The following is a 15,559-nucleotide window of genomic DNA, read 5'->3' on the forward strand; positions in this document are numbered from 1 at the left end:
AAATCACAATTTTCTCTGCTACAGATCAAGCAGAGCTCCAATGCTGAGCTGTGTATAACCCCGCCCACACCACTGATTGGCTGATTACTATGTATATTAACAGAAAGCTGCTAATCAGTGGTGGGGATGTGGCTGGACTAGAAGGCACAAGACACTTAGTCCTGTAGCGATAATCTCCTGGTTATAAAACACTGATTTCATTAAAACAGAAACACACAGCCTAGTAAGTGACACATAGCTGCAAACAGGGTCTCTTCCCCTACATCATTCTGCTCTCATATTACATAGCAAAACCTGCTGACCGATTACCTTTTAATACAGAAATATAGTAAAGTGCATATTAGTTTGTGATCATTTGACACACAGAATGGTTACATTACAGGGGTAATTATATAGTTACATAATTACTGCTATATTAGAGGTATAATAGAATATTAATAATAATATCGTAACGCACATATTAGTTTACGTTCATGTGGCACATGGACCGGTATAATATAATTACATAAATACAACCATAATAGAGGTATAATCATAGAGTTAAGTACATAATATTATATTTATGTGACAAACAGACTGGTTAAATTACAGATATAATAAAAGCCATTTGTGACAATGGGGCATTTTCCGTTTTACAATGACACAATGTTTGCAGAGCGCTTTATATCTACATGTGATATCTATGTCTAATTCCCCAGATCAGTTACATTATTTCCATAAGTACCGTATGTCCGTGACCATGTTCAGATTTGGAAAGCACAGTGGGGTCTTTCCAAAAATTCCTGGCCCCCTTCAGCGACAATCGGTGATAATCTTAACAATTAACCTTCCACCCCACCCCACAATCCACACAATCCTAGTAGAAGAGTCTATCCTTCTGGAAATATTTGGTAAAAAAGATGCTGTTATAACTGAGGCTTCTGGGGCACTGGGATAATAATATGTAAAAAAATATATATACCGTATATACTCGAGTATAAGCCGACCCGAATATAAGCCGACCCCCTAATTTTGCCACAAAAAATTGGGAAAACTTAATTACTCGAGTATAAGCCTAGGGTGGAAAATGCAGCAGCTACCGGTAAATTTCAAAAATAAAAATAGATACCAATAAAAGTAAAATTAATTGAGACATCAGTAGTTTAAGTGTTTTTGAATATCCATATTGAATCAGGAGCCCCATATAATGCTCCATACAGTTCATGATGGCCCCATATAATGCTCCATACAAAATACGCCCCATATAATGCTCCATACAGTTTATGATGGGCTCCATAAGGGGCTCCATAAGATGCTCCATATTAAAATATGCCCCATATAATGCTGCACAAATGTTGATTATGACCCCATAAGATGCTCCATAGACACATTTTCCCCGTATAATGCTCCACAAATGTGGATTATGACCCCATAAATGCTCCATACAGATATTTCCCCCATATAATGCTGCACATGGCCCCATAAGATGCTCCATACAGATATTTGCCCCATACAACGCTGCATATGGCCCCATAAGATGCTCCATACGGACATTTGCCCCATATAATGCTGCACATGGCCCCATAAGATGCTCCATACAGATGTTTGCCCCATACAACGCTGCACATGGCCCCATAAGATGCTCCATACGGACATTTGCCCCATATGCTGTTGCTGCGATTAAAAAAATAAAAAATCACATACTCACCTCTCAGGCCCCGGACACTTGTATATTCACCTGCTCCCCGTTCCACCGCCGAGCGCCGCTGAGTCTTCCCCGTCCCCTGCAGTGATGTTCAGGCAGAGGGCGGTGCGCACTATTCGCGTCATCGCGCCCTCTGACCTGAGCGACACAGCAGAGGATGGGGAAGACGCAGCGGCGCCGACGGTGGACCGGGAGCAGGTGAATATCACGCACTGCGTTATACTCACCTGCTCTCGGTGTGGTCCCTGCACGTCTGTTCCCCGGCGCTGGCAGCTTCTTCCTGTAGTGAGCAGTCACATGGTACCGCTCATTACAGTAATGAATATGCGGCTTCACCACTATGGGAGTGGAGTCGGGTCCATATTCATTACTGTAATGAGCAGTACCATGTGACCGCTCACTGCAGGAAGAAGCTGCCGCGCCGGGGAACAGACGTGCAGGGACAGCGCCAGGAGCAGGTGAGTATTATTACACAGCTCCGCTCCTCCTCCCCTGCCGACCCCTTGGTATGACTCGAGTATAAGCCGAGAGGGTTACTTTCAGCCCAAAAAAGTGGGCTGAAAATCTCAGCTTATGCTCGAGCATATACGGTAATAAATGTTATTAGATGTTATATTGAAGCCAAACAAAGCAACCTCCTTCCTGGGACTGAAAAGTGACTATTAGGCTGCCGTCACACTATCAGTATTTGGTCAGTATTTTACATCACTATTTGTAAGCCAAAACCAGGAGTGGGTGATAAATGCCGAAGTGGTGCATGTGCTACTATTATATTTTTCCTCTAATTGTTCCACTCCTGGTTTTGGCTTACAAATACTGATGTAAAATACTGACCAAATACTGATAGTGTGACGGCAGCCTTAGTGATGAGCGAATATACTCGTTGATCGGGTTTTCCCGAGTACGCTCGGGTGGTCTCCGAGTATTTGTTAGTGTTCGGAGATTTAGTTTTCATTGCCTCAGCTAAATGATTTACAGCTAGTAGCCAGGCTAAGCACATGAGGGGGTTGCCTGGTTGCTAGGGAATCCCCACATGTATTCAAGATGGCTAGTAGCTGTAAATCGTTCAGCTGCAGAGATGAAAACTAAATCTCCAAACACTAGCAAATACTCGGAGACCACCCGAGCGTGCTCGGGAAACCCAAGTAACGAGTATACTCGCTCATCACTAGTAGTGACTATACATTTCTCATTTATGGTCACTCTACCTGGTGACCTCTGTTTACCGCCTTCTGCCTCGTCTGCTCAGATCGCCAATCCTTTACACCTTTCCAGTTGTCTGCTTCAATATAAGGTTTTTTTAAATGCCATCCCAGCCCCTAGAATCTCGCACATGAAAGTCGGCAGGTGCACGACATTTGGCCATATTCCCCCCAAATTCAGCTTCTTATGACTCTGCTCTATCATCTCTAATCACATCGTGCTTTTCACACGGAGTCTACAAGGAATTGTCTTGAATCTTGGTGATGCCCGAGTGTCACCATGGTGTGGCCTCTTTCTTACATTTGTTACCCAACTGTCCTGGATCTCTCAACCCGGTCCTCTAAACTATTGTGCTCTACATCTGGCTTTGAAGATGGTCTGGCATGCTGCCATGTAATCATCTGCCTGAGCCTATATAAGGCTCACCAAGACACACACCTGTGCCTTGGTATTAAAACTTCCATGCTACTAAGACTCTGAGTTTCATGGTACACCTTAACCTGCTTGACTGCCTGCATGTTTGTGGTTTTCAGCATCCCAGCTACCTTTCTGTGGTTTCCTGGACATCTCCTGGCTGCCTGCGGTTTCCAGCATCCCAGCTACCTGTCTGTGATCTCCTGGATGTCTCCTGCCTACAGTTTCCAGAATCCCATCAACATGTCAGTGGTCTCCTAAATGTCTCCTGACAGCAGTTTCCAACATCCCAGCTACCTGTCCATGATCTCCTGGATGTCTCCAACCTACAGTTTCCAACATCCCAGCTGCCTGTCCGTGGTCTTCTGGACATCTCCTACCTGCCTGCGGTTTCCAGTATCCCAATTATTCATGTCCTGCGTGCCTCACCCATTTGCTGTACCTACGTCCATGGCACATGTGCCTGCACAGGCCTTAGGCTTGGAGGATCCACCTCACCTGATGAGCCTAACGGTATTACGTTCACAGAATTCTTCAAGAATTCTCCTTACCAATACTCAAATCTTATGCTGTAACCAGGCGTATAACTGGAATCTCTATAACCCAATGCAAAATCTGTAACAGGACTCACAACTACCTAATACTGTTGTGTTCTTATGTAGCAGGAGGACCATTAGTCCCCTTCAGGCAACAGGGCCCAGGAATTACCACTACCTCTATATCTCCTACAGCTTCACTTATAAATAATGGGAATATTCTTAGTATCCCAATAAGTTTGTAATAATACACCTGGTGGCCTAGTGGGTTCAGAATTAATAGCCCTGGCAGTCTAGTGACTTAATAAACAAGTTCTTAGTGCCATTGGGTCGATGGAACGCAACTCAGGATGGTGCATGGTGTATTTTTCAGTTGATATATTAGGAATTTCCTTCTAAGAAGTAATATATCATAATATAATCGCTTATGGCATGTCGAAACCTAATAGTCATACACGCACGCTTTACAAACGTCCTGCTCTGACAAGTTCAGAGAGTTCACATGTATTCCCACAACTCAGGCTTTGCTTCATCAGAATACCTAGAAAACAAGACCCTAATAATACAGTGAGAGTCAAGTGTCAGAGCCGTTCTCCATGTAGCTCCTGCAGTGTGTCTCCATTTCTTAGCGCCACCCTACAAGGTGACACAGATCAAAGGTTATGAAAATACAGATGTAAATCTCTGCCTCTGGGAACACGTAAACCATAAATTATACAGTCATAGCCAAAAGTTTTGGCATCTTTGAATTTGTTTCAGAAAATGAAGTATTCCTCCCAGAAAATTATTGTAATTGCACATGTTTTGTTACACACATGTTTATTTCAAAAATCTAAGCAAATTTCAAAAATCTAAGCAAAAAAGGCAAATTGGACATAATTTCACACATAACCCCAAAAAGGGCTCAGACAAAATTGTTGGCCCGCTCAACTTAAAATTTGGTTACGCACATTTTGAATAAATAACTGCAATGAATCACTTCCTATAACCATCAACAAGCTTCTTACACCTTTCAAATGGAATTTTGGAGCACTCTTCTTTTGCAAACTGCTCCAGGTCTCTCATATTTGAAGGGTGCATTCTCCCAACAGCAATTTTAAGATGTCTCCACAGGTATTCAATGGGATTTAGGTCCAGAGTTATTGCTGGCCACTTCAGAACTCTCCAATGCGTTGTTTCCATCCATTTCTTGATGATTCTTGAAATATATTTGGGGCCATTGTCCTGCTGGAAGACCCATGACCCATAACGCCAACCCAGCTTTCTGACTCTTGGCATTACATTACCCAATATCCTTTAGTAATCTTCAGATTTCATGATGCCTTGAACACAGTCAAAGCACCCAGTGCCAGAGGCAGCAGGATAACCCAAAAACATATTTGAACCTCCACCATATTTGACTCTAGGTACTGTGTTCTTTTCTTTGTAGGCTTCATTATGTTTTCGGTAAACAGTAGAATGATGTGCTTTACCAAAAAGCTCTATCTTGGTCTCATCAGTCCACAAGACGCTTTCCCACTAGGATTTTGGCAAACTGCAGTCTACCTTTTTATGTCTCTGTGTCAGCAGTATGGTTCTCCTGGGTTTCCTGCCATAGCGTTTCATTTCATTCAAATCTCGGCAGATAGTTTGTGCTGACAATGATGCACTATGAGCCTGCAAGACAGCTTGAGTTTCTTTGGAACATGAATTGGGCTGCTTATCCACCATCTGGTCTATTCTGCATTGCAACTTTTCATCAATTTTCTATCTGCAGTCCACGTCCAGTGAGATTAGCTACAAGGCCATTGGTTGTAAACGTCTTGATTTTGGTGTCCATTGTGGACAAAGGAACATCAAGATCTCAGGAGATGGACTTGTAACCTTGAGATTGTTGATATTTTTTAACAATTTTGGATCTCAAGTCCTCAGACCGTTCTCTTCTCTGTTTGTTCTCCATGTTTAGTGTAGTACACACAGACACACAATGCCATGCTTGAGTCAACTTCTTCCCTTTTTATCTGATGTCAGGTGTGATTTTCATATTGCCCACACCTGTTACTTGCCACAGGTAAGTTTGAACGAGCAGCATATTCTTGACAAAGTTGTTTAGTCACATTTTTGAAAAGGTGACAACAATTTTAAACAAAACAAGTGTAATGACAATAATTTTGTGGGAGAAATACTTCATTTTCTGGAATAATTTCAAAGGTGCCAACGCTTTCAGCCATGATTGTATATAACATACCATAGCAGAATATAATAGGGAGTGAGCACTTACCAGAGAGTTGCCTACAGCAAACTTTCCAAAAACTATCCCCTACTTCAATAATAAAGAATTCTTTTCGAACAGGGTCTGACTCTTAAGTGGTTACCTGAGAGGCCTCCTCACCCTTTGAGTTCTACATTTTTCCTGCAAACCTGGATTTTTTTTCCTCCTGTAATTCTATTACCAGGATCTTAATCTTCCTCTTACCACTGGGCTGTGACCAATGGCCCCAGGTGGAAATATCCAATCTCGCTACATCCCTCTCTGTGTAAATTCCCACCAAGCAATCATTCAAGTTTTCATTAACCCTGATATATTAGAAAAAACTTGAGCAAATTCGCTGAAATTAGAGGGATTTTTTAGATTTGCTCGAATTTGGATAGAAATTCAATTTCATCTAAGGAGGATAAAAAAAAACTTAAAAAAAAACTTGCTTCGCATTTGTCTGGCACAATGGCTTCCCAGCCGGTCTTCCACTGGTTTGCTTTTTTCTTCTGGCTTCCGTCTTTTCCGCCTGAAGTGACATCATGATGTAATGATGTTGTGGGTCGATGTATGTCGTTAGTGACCACAATGAAGATAGAAGAGAAGACTATTGCTAACCATTAATTTTAAAAAAAAGTTCTGCATATTCCTTTTTCCAGAAATAAGGCCACTTTTATTCATTTGGTATTGCACATGGAGCTGAATTGCAATCCAAGCCTATGAACAATTATGAGGCTTTTTTTGGAGACAAAAATAGAAGGCTGACTTTGGACAACCCCTTTGACAATGATTTTTCTAATAATAGGCACAATTATGCCTGACACAGGATAATGTTTTTTGTGCCACCAGGTCATCATCAATGCTGTGTGTGAAGGGGTCTGGCTGACTGGCTCGTTTCAATAGCTAAGCCGGCTCCATTCCATGTCAAGGCTGATGGTGATAACTAATGGATCAATGGAATCACCATTTTTTTCCGAGACTAGAAATTGAAATGTCCCATCAGAATAAAGAAGTGGCTGCGCATGAACGTCATTGCTCCATTCATCCTCCATGGGACTGATATATCTGACAGTCCCTTAGAGAATAAAGTGAAAATTTCGAGACCATCACTCCAATCGGTTGGATAGGTCATAACATTAAATGTTAGGAATAGACTATAAAGGGGTTTCCACTTTCAGAAACCTCCTGTCACCCGGTTCCTTACTCAGCCTCTCAGTGGACTCGTCGGCTGTGAGTGGCTCGTACCGTCAACTCGGAGCTCAGTGTTTGGCTGCAGCGCTGTTGATGTGATGCCATTGTGGCTTAGTACTACACGGCAGGAGTCAATAAAGAACAATTTTATTTTGATAAAAACAAACTTTAGCGGGTAGACGGCTTTCGGCAAACCCCCTTTTAGTTTCCTTACTCCTGGTGGTCAGGATCGTGGCAAACAACCCAAGGAGAGGATCCCTTTTCCGCTACTTATGCACGTGAAATAGGACCATGTACAGATAGTTGTATGTAAGGATGTGTTCGCTTTCCGCCATATTGAGCAATCACAGCCGTTGATTATTTCCTGTAGGTAAAGAGGGACCTCACGCCTGGAGAACCCCTTTAAGCTTGACAGCAAAAATAATGACTTGTAAGAAAAGCTTTACGTGTCCGATCCCACAGTCACATCACGAGCTCTCATCCACTGTGTACATATGGGCAATGCGGCGTTCCAGGGAGCGGACAGATGCTGAGCTTTTGAACTATGGAAATAAATGTGCAATTTAGTCAATGTGAGCGGAGAGTGATCTGTTAAAAAAAAAGTCATTAAAGAAAATTCACACAAGAGTCAGGAGATCCCACTCGTAGGACCACACAAGACTGTCCTGAGGCACTATGTGCGCTGTGATGAACGTACCTGCGTGTCATAAGGGTCTTTCATGTTAAAGACTCCAGTTAAACAATTAAAGGATCATATTTACTCTGCCATCTGCTGCGGGTCTCCTGTGTAAAGCACAGGCACCTTCACAGAAGTCTCGATATGCACACAAACAAACTTGTTGTATCCACAAAAATTACAGGAGAAAAATTTGCAGATCGGGTCACGTTTTTTCCTATTGAGTCACTAATTCTTTTGAACTGTTGTTAAAATCTCAGGATCACTTTGGACAGAAAATATTGTTTTTATTTAATTTTTAAAAAATCTTATTTTTTGTTAATTTTGTTACAGATCTGCGGGTATCTAACAGCAAAATCTGCAAAAAAGGGGTTTATTCTGCATTTTGAAGTTTTACAATTTATCTTTATCCAGGACATTTTATATTATTCCTGTTTAGCTTCTGCTTGCTGCCAATCAATACCAAACATCAATGTTTGCTAGAATATAAAAGTCTGACTTGACTGACTTGTTGAGGTGCCATTGCAAGGCACAATATATAATGGCAGGTGACTGCCGCATACATAGTGGATGGGAGATACACAGTAAATCGAGGAGGTGGTTGTACTCTGTGATGTAAAACTGGAGTTATGCTCAAATACGGATAGTGCTAAGAGGATTAGACAGCCAAGACAGGGCCAGGTTTATTTGTTAACAGCTAAAGAGTTCGGGGGGGGGATGGTTGTTCACCATATCAGTATATCATGTGGTTCCCATTATAAAATGAGGCCTGTTTGTCTCACGCATGATCTGTGTGTGGAGGTGTGCAGATTCTCTAGGATTGTGTGTCTTTGCTAAACTACTAAGCTTAAAACTGGACTGTAACCCAAGCGTGCAGAATCGCACTATTGTATTGACTTTTTACTGTGTTTCACTTTGTGCCGGACAAGGGCTGAATTTAAGTTTTCCTGTGATGTGGTTTATGAATAGTGTTGAGCATTCCGATACCGCAAGTATCGGGTATCGGCCGATACTTGCGGTATCGGAATTCCGATACCGGGATTCCGATACTTGCCGCGTATCGGATACCGGAATCGGAAGTTCCAAGATTCAAAATGCAGAAATTCAGCCAATGAGAATGATTCCAAGTGTGGGCACATCCTGTTTAGCATGGAGGGCATGAAAGTACTGGCAAGGCTGTGATTGGCTGCTGAAATGATGTCATGCTGCAGTTTAAAAGTCGCTGGCGCCATTTTGCGATCACTCTGCTGTGAATTCAGTTAGTGACAGGACGCTGTTTGCTGACTGAGGGACAGTTTAGAGATAGCGATTTGCTTCTTTGTGCTTTCCAAAGGCTAATTTAGCAACCGCTGTGTTCACCTACTATTCACCTTGCTTTTGCCTTGTAGCGCTGTTTTCACAGCGATCTGCAAGGTCTGTGTGTGTGTGTGTGTGTGAGTGCAGCCCACTCTCTAGTCTGAGTGCAGCCACATAGGCCATCCATAGCTGGTTGTATTCAGTTCAGGGAGGGTGGTTCATTGCCTCATACTGTTCTTTTTTTTTTTTTTTTTTCCAAGTAGTGTAGTCTGCTGCTAATTTATTCAAAAAAATCCTATTAGTGTCTTTCCACCCGTCTCCAGCTAATTTGTGGAAAAACACTACATAGGATAAAGTAGAGGAGGGTTTTTGGGCCTTGCAGCGCCGTTTACGGCTGTCTGCACGGTCTCCGTGTGACTGCAGCTCGCCCTGTAGTCTGTGAGCAGCCGTAGCCTGGTTGTCTCCAGCTCAGGGTTGTTCACTGCGTCATACCGCCAAATCAATTTTAATTTTTTTTCAAGTAGTGTAGTCTGCTGCTAATTTATTTAAAAAAATCCTATTAGTGTCTTTCCACCCGTCTCCAGCTAATTTGTGGAAAAACACTACATAGGATAAAGTAGAGGAGGGTTTTTGGGCCTTGCAGCGCCGTTTACGGCTGTCTGCACGGTCTCCGTGTGATTGCAGCTCGCCCTGTAGTCTGTGAGCAGCCATAGCCTGGTTGTCTCCAGCTCAGGGTTGTTCACTGCGTCATACCGCCAAATCAATTTTCTTTTTTTTTCAAGTAGTGTAGGTTGCTGCTAATTTATTTAAAAAAATCCTATTAGTGTCTTTCCACCCGTCTCCAGCTAACTTGTGGAAAAACACTACATAGGATAACGTAGAGGAGGGTTTTTGGGCCTTGCAGCGCCGTTTACGTCTGTCTGCACGGTCTCCGTGTGACTGCAGCTCTATCTGTTGTCAGTTCAGCCCCCCAAAAAGAAATAAATAATAAAGTTCACCAAACACACCAGTTACACCACTTTACATTTGTGTAGGCCACATTAGCTCATATTAAAGTCTAGTCCACACTTTAGAAAATTAGTGTTTCTTATACCTGTTAGGAGGAGTTGCTCAGGAATAAGCACACAAATCCGTTAGTACTTTTCTGCTTATCTTTATCAGTCAACCAAGATGAAGAAGGCAGTGAGTAAGGCACGTGGGCGTGGGCGTGGGCGCGGAGCAGGGAGGGGACGTGGGGATTCTGTGCCTGCTGCGGGCACCGGTGACTCATCAGCACCCACTTTCACCAGGCAACAGTCGTTCATGCGCAGCTTTGTGTCAGAGCGCCGTACACCGCTGCTGCGTGAAGACCAAATTGAAGCTGTTGTCGGATGGATGGCAGCTAATGCATCAACTTCCATTAGTGCCACATCCTCTCAGACACAGAGCACTGGAGAGCAGCCATCTGTCTCTTCACCACCTGCCAAATTGCCCAGGCAGACAGAGAGCCCAGGACAGGAGCCGTCTCTACTTCTGTTCTCTGAATCTCTTGGCTTGGAAACAGGGGGCCAGCCAAGCAGCATTGGAGAAATGGAAGAAGAGGCAGGGTGCAGTGATGCCCAACAGCTTTTTCTGTCTTCCTCTGAAGAGGCGGGTGGGCCAGTGGCTCCGGTCACCACATCGCAGGCCGCATCAGCTGATGATGACACTCAGGTGCCACTTACTGGTGCGTGCTCTGCTGCTGAGACTACCCAGGAGGAGCAGTTGGGGGCAGAGGGTAGTGTAGATGATGAGGTCCTCGACCCATCTTGGCGTGAGGGACAGGAAGGTGGTGGGAGCAGCTCTGAGGAAGAGATTCCCCGTACGGCCCAAAGAGGGAGAGGGAGGGGGAAGACTGCGGATCCTGCAGCCTCCGCTTTGGCACCCGTTAGGAGCATGTCTCTTCCAAAAGCCAAAAAGGGCGCTCCCAAGACTTGCAGTGCCTGGTCCTTTTTTGACACAGTTGCAGATGACATTTGCTATGTCAGATGCAACGTGTGTCATCAAAAAGTCAAAAGAGGTCGAAATGTCAGCAACCTCAATACCTCCAACATGTGGAAACATGTGCGCAACAGGCACCCGGCGGAGTTAGAAAAACACACTGAAGAGGTAGGCCAACCAACAGCGGCAGCTACCACCTCTTCAGCTCGTGTTGCCTCTTCCTCTAGCTCACACGCAGCTGGTTCGGCTTCCTCCCAGGATCGCCGTGGAAGAACCTCTGGCCCTGTTGTCCAGAGACCCGCTGTCATTCCACCCGCAGCACCACTTTCCCAGTCAACCACACACTCCCAGCCCAGTCTACAGCCATCGGTAGTACAGGCATGGGAGAAAAGGCGGCCTTTCTCGTCAAACCACCCACGAGCACAGGCTCTGACTGCAGGCATTGCCAAACTTCTGTCACTGGAAATGCTGTCATTCAGGCTGGTGGAGACTGACAGCTTCCGTGACTTGATGTCATTGGCAGTCCCACAGTACAATGTGCCTAGCCGCTTTTACTTCAGCAGGCAAGCCGTCCCTGCCCTGCACAAGCATGTGGAGGGACACATAAAACACGCGCTACTGAACGCCGTCAGTAGCAAGGTCCACCTCACCACCGATGCGTGGACCAGTCAACATGGACAGGGGCGATACCTTTCCCTCACTGCCCATTGGGTTAATGTCGTTGAGCCGGGTACAGACCGTGCGAGTGGCGCAGGACGTGTCCTGCCCACTCCAAGGATTGCAGGAATCCATTCTGTACGCATTGACTCCTCCTCTTACACCAGTTCCTCAGAATCATCGCTGCAGGAGCCGTCACAGTCCACCTCCACATGGACCCGTGATGAACGTGTACCTGTTACGACCGACATGAGCACAGCCGTGGCCAAACGTCAACAGGCCGTCTTGAAATTAATTTTTTTGGGGAATCGTAGCCACACAGCGCAGGAGCTCTGGAATGCCATCAAGCAGGAGAGCGATGTGTGGTTTGTGCCAGCGAATCTCCAGCCAGGCATGGTAGTGTGTGATAATGGCCGAAATCTGGTGGCAGCTCTGGGCCTCGGCAACCTCACTCACATCCCATGTCTGGCACATGTGCTCAATTTGGTCGTGCAGAGCTTTTTGAGGGACTATCCGGATCTTGATGCACTGCTGCACAAGGTCCGCCTAGAGTGTGCTCACTTGCGGCGTTCCAGCACGGCAAAAGCGCGCATTGCGGCTCTGCAGCGCCGACACCGCCTGCCGGAACATCGCATCATATGTGACCTACCTACCAGGTGGAATTCCACGTTACATATGTTGGAGCGGTTGTGTGAGCAGCAGCAAGCTGTAATGGAGTACCAGCTGCTTCAGGCGCAAAAAAGTCGCAGTCAGCGCCGTACAGACTTCACAACCACAGAGTGGGCCACTATGAATGACGTCTGCCAGGTTTTGCGTCCCTTTGATTATTCCACGCGGATGGCGAGTGCAGATGATGCACTAGTCAGCATGACTGTCCCCCTTATCTGCCTGCTTGAAAAATCACTGCAAGCGCTAAGGGATGATGTTGTGGAAGAGGTGGAGGATGAGGATTCACCATTTCCGTCATCTTCTGGACAGTCAGCGCCACGTGGTTCATCACAAACGCGTAGGCAGGGGACAGTTTGTGAGGAGGATGAGGAGGAGTCAATGGAGGAGGAAGACATCCGTCCAGAGGAGGGAGTTACACAATTGTCCAGTACTCAGTGTGTACAGCGAGGGTGGGGTGATGACGAGCGGGCAGAGATCACGCCTCCAGCAGGGGACAGCGTTTCTTGGGCAGTTGGCAGTCTGCAGCACATGGTGGATTACATGCTGCAGTGCCTGAGAAACGACCGCTGCATCGCCCACATTCTCAACATGTCTGATTATTGGGTGTTCACCCTCCTCGATCCTCGCTACCGGGACAACGTAGAAAGCCTCATCACACCGTTGAACCGGGAGCGAAAAATGCGGGAGTACCAAGACACACTGGTCAATTCCATCATCTTCTCCATTCCAACTGAGAGAAGTGCTGCTAGTGCATTCCAAAGCAGCTCAGTGCGTCCAGGCAGTGGTGGAGGCTCTGCACAAAGAGGGAGCAGAAGCAGTGCCTCTGCCCAAGGCAAGACCAGTATGGCCCAACTGTGGCACAGTTTTCTGTGCCCCCCACAAAAGTCTACACCATCACAGACGGTTCCAGTCAGCAGGAGGCAACGGTTCCGTCAGATGGTGACAGACTACATGTCTTGCCCTCTTGCTGTACTCCCAGACGGCTCTTCCCCTTTCAAGTTTTGGGTCTCAAAGCTGGATACATGGCCAGAGCTAAGCCAGTATGCATTGGAGGTGCTGTCTTGCCCTGCGGCCAGTGTATTATCGGAACGTGTCTTTAGTGCTGCAGGTGGTGTACTAACTGACCGTCGCATGCGACTATCCTCCGATAACGTTGACCGGCTTACTTTCCTGAAAATGAACAAGGCCTGGATCTCGCAGGAATTTGCCACTCCTCCTCCTGATTAAATAATTAGGTCACTGTATACGTTATCCAGGTCTCCTGTTGTGTTCATCTTTCTACCACCTGAATTTAAATTCCTGGGCTCCAACACCGCCAGTTGAGGCTCAGAAGTGCCGTCTGCACAGTCAAAACATACGACCCAGTGTTATTGGGTTTCAGTAACGTCAGCTGATCCCCAGCTGTGTAGCCGGCAATGTGTCATGCGACCGCCACGCTGACACAACAACTGAAATGTAAGGGAATCTGTCCCCCCCCCCCCAAGGCGTTTGTTACTGAAAGAGCCTCCTTGTGCAGCAGTAATGCTGCACAAGGAAAAGGTAGCTATTTTTGTTAAGCACCTTGCACACGCAGAACTTAACACTTATAAAATGTGTCCACTGATACCGTAACACCGTCCCGGAGGTGGGACTTTCCTTCGTAATGTGATGCAGCACAGCCGTCATTCCTACCCCCCGGCGCCGCGCACCGGCTCCTCAGCGTTGTTTGATTCCGTCCCGGAGCCTGCGCTGTTATGTTATCCCGTGGCCAGGCACACTTAGCGCTGCCCGTCTTCTGGCATCATTTGGTGTCAGGATGGCTGCGCCTGTGCGGCCGCGCTGGCAGAGAGCCCGCCTCGCAGTGTCTTCTGATTTAATCCCACTGGGGGCCTGGGATCCATGGACATGCGCAGTGCATATCTGAACCTCCACCTCTCACTCATCTCCCTATGGCTTCTTCAGACTGTTCGGTGTCAGCTGGTCCCTAATAGCATGCCACGGCCGTGACACCGCACAGTCTTAAGAAGCCGTAGGGAGGGGAGTGAGAGGCGAGGATATGCACTGCGCATGTCCATGGATCCCAGGCCCCCAGTGGGATTAAATCAGAAGACACTGCGAGGCGGGCCAGAAGACGGGCAGCGCTAAGTGTGCCTGGCCACGGGATAACATGACAGCGCAGGCTCCGGGACGGAATCAAACAACGCTGAGGAGCCGGTGCGCGGCGCCGGGGGGGTAGGAATGACGGCTGTGCTGCGTCACATTACGAAGGAAAGTCCCACCTCCAGGACGGTTTTACGGTTGCAGGGGACACATTTTATAAGTGTTTAGTTCTGTGTTTGCAAGGAGCATGATGAAAAGAGCCACCTTTTCCTTTTGCATCTTTTGTGCTGCACAAGCTGGCTCTTTCAGCTACAAACACCTTGGGGGGGGGGGGGGTTAAAGGTTCCCTTTCGACTTTCTCAGGCTTCGGCCTACATTGTGTTCCTCTGCTTTTCCACCTGTCCCTGGGCTCCAACACCGCCAGTTGCCGTCCAGAAGTGCTGTACGCACAGTCAACAGTCGCTCCTCTGTTATTGGGGTTCAGTAACGTCAGCTGTTCCCCTGCTGTGTGTGTGGCAATCCCTCCTACCTCCTCCAACCTCCTCCAACCTCCTCCTCCTCCACCTGTCCCTGGGCTCCAACACCGCCAGTTGCCGTCCAGAAGTGCTGTACGCACAGTCCCGACAGTCCCTCCTCTGTTATTGGGGTTCAGTAACGTCAGCTGTTCCCCTGCTGTGTGTGTGGCAATCCCTCCTACCTCCTCCAACCTCCTCCAACCTCCTCCTCCTCCACCTGTCCCTGGGCTCCAACACCGCCAGTTGCCGTCCAGAAGTGCTGTACGCACAGTCCCGACAGTCCCTCCTCTGTTATTGGGGTTCAGTAACGTCAGCTGTTCCCCTGCTGTGTGTGTGGCAATCCCTCCTACCTCCTCCAACCTCCTCCAACCTCCTCCTCCTCCACCTGTCCCTGGGCTCCAACACCGCCAGTTGCCATCCAGAAGTGCTGTACGCACAGTCCCGACA

Source organism: Ranitomeya variabilis, chromosome 4 (assembly GCF_051348905.1).
Source record: "Ranitomeya variabilis isolate aRanVar5 chromosome 4, aRanVar5.hap1, whole genome shotgun sequence".
Taxonomy (NCBI): domain Eukaryota; kingdom Metazoa; phylum Chordata; class Amphibia; order Anura; family Dendrobatidae; genus Ranitomeya; species Ranitomeya variabilis.